Genomic DNA, 2,417 nt, shown 5'->3' with positions numbered 1-2,417 from the left:
GACATAGGGATTTTATTTCACTGTGAGTGGATGGAATACCTCCATCAACTTTGCTGAATTTTAAAAAATGCAAATCAACTGCCTTTCGAGTCTTCCGTCAAGCTTTTGTTGAGCAAGATACGTTTGTGCTTACAGGGGAGATGCAACATTGTAAGGAACCCAAAAATAATTTCCTTTTCCTCTCCTGTCTCTGTTTCTCAGAATGCCCCCCAATATTCCCTTGCTATGGTAAAAATGTCCCTAATCACCTAGCTCAAGCTAGGTGAGTCCAAGCCCAGAGTTTCTAGTATAAAAACTAGAAATTTCTTGCACCTGTAATGCAATCTTCTTTTCATTTATCTTAAGTGTTCTCCATGTAATTATTTTCTAATTGTTTGCTTTTCCTTAGGAAAAAAGATTAATATTAAGGTTGATATCATATTTTATGCTTAAATATCATCAGATCTGTTCATATCTTCCCAAGAGATAAATCATATTTATTACAACAAATGAAAACAATCTTGTCTCAAATAAGATAATAAATAGTACTATCCAGGTCTCTATCATTTCTGACCCAGGAAATGGTAAAAGAGTTGGAACACCTTCATTTTTTTAGGAACAAAAATTTAACTGGTCTCTGGCTCCTAGTGACCCAAAACTTATGCCTTACTGTGTATCCTAGAGAAATGAGGTATAGTTGTTGTGGGTAGGGTCTGAAGGCTTCGTAGGATTTGGGGTTGGAGATTAGAGATGTTAGCTTTTGTCTGTCTGGCCTCTAGAGCAGAATTACGCCCTGGGGAGCTGGGGAGCTGGGGAGCTGGGGAGCAGGTCCTACCATGCACTTGGGGAAGAAAGAGTGGCCCATCTGCAAGGAAAGAGTGGAGAAGCCTTTGCAAAAAGCAGAGATGACAGATCAGGAGACTGATTCCTGCTCCAAAGTGGTCTTCTCCCTCATTCTCGCACTCTGTGAAGCCTGGCTATACTCCCTGCCGTTGGTGGGGAGCATATTCTTGTGCCCTAATTATAAACTCACCCCTTTCTTTCTTTTAAACTTACAAGATCTGAGTTCTGGTTTGGGCTGCCTTCCTTGAGGCCAAGATTTACCTGTCAGTCTTTGAGGCACCTTTGTAATTTTGCAATAAATTCTTTTTACATAGACTAGAGTTTTGTTTGTGTTACTATATCCAAAGCATCCAACCAAATTCTTGGCTATCGTACAAAAGAAAGATAGATATCTATGCACATAAAAAATAAAAGTAGGAAAAGGACTTGAATAGATATTTCTCAAAAGAAAATAGAGAAAATGAAAAGACAGAAAATGTACAAACGACCAACAAGCACATGGGAAGGTGCTCTGTATTGCACACAGATCTTAGGTAAATCCACACCAAACTCACTATGAAAAACTCATAAATAGTTAAGGATAGAAATCACGGGGCTGGTGAGATGGCTGAGTGGTCTAAAGCACCTACTTAGAACAAGCTTAGCAAAGCACAGGGACTGCAGCTCAATCCCCCAGCACCACATGCCAGCCAGCCCCGCCCCTGGTGGGTTGAGCTGGCCACACAAAGAAAGAAAGAAAGAAAGAAAGAAAGAAAGAAAGAAAGACAGAAAGAAGAAAGAAAGAAACTTTTTTTTTTTTAAAAAAAAGGATAGAAATCACTGCAAACTAAATCAGAAAATGATAGGTCTTAAGGAGTGAAGAAATTGGAACTTTTCTATACTGTTGGTAGGAATGTAAAATACAACTGCATGGAGAACAGTGTGGCAAATCCTTGCAAAAGATAGAATTAGCATAAGATCCAACAATTCCTGAGGACACACCTGGAACAACTGAGGGTGGGACCTGAAGAGATAGTCAAACATCTACGATTCTCGTGGTGAAAGGGTGGAGACAACCCAAGTTTCCATTGATGGATGAATGGATAAGCAAACACTTACATTGTATTCCTTTAAAAAGAACTATATTCTGACACACTGACAGACACAGATGAACTTTGAAGACATTATGGGAGGTAAAATGAGCCAGTCACAGAGTGGTAAGTATTGTGTGGCTCCACGTGTATGAGACAACAGAGTGGAAAAGTTCACAGAGGCAGAAAGTAAAATGATGGTTATGAGGGATTAGGGGCCGAGGAGGAAGGAGAGTTAGTGTTTAGTGGGCTCATGGCTTCAGTTTATGAAGATGGAAAAAGCTCTGGAAGAGGATGGTGAGGATGGGCATGCAATAATGAATCAACACTGCTGAACTGTTGTTCATATAGAAATGACAAAAATGATTATATATATATATATATATATATATATATTATATATGGCGGCTGAGACAGGAAGATCGCCATGAGTTTGAGACCAGCCCAAACTATATAATGAGTTCAAGGCTACCCTGAATTACAAAGTGAGACTCTTATCTCAAAAAACAAAAGAGTGGGCTGGGG

The sequence above is a fragment of the Octodon degus genome, unplaced genomic scaffold (assembly GCF_000260255.1).
Source record: "Octodon degus isolate 3935 unplaced genomic scaffold, OctDeg1.0 scaffold00141, whole genome shotgun sequence".
NCBI classification, from domain to species: Eukaryota; Metazoa; Chordata; class Mammalia; order Rodentia; family Octodontidae; genus Octodon; species Octodon degus.
The sequence above is the reverse complement of the archived record's forward strand: the minus strand, read 5'-3'. Positions refer to the sequence as shown.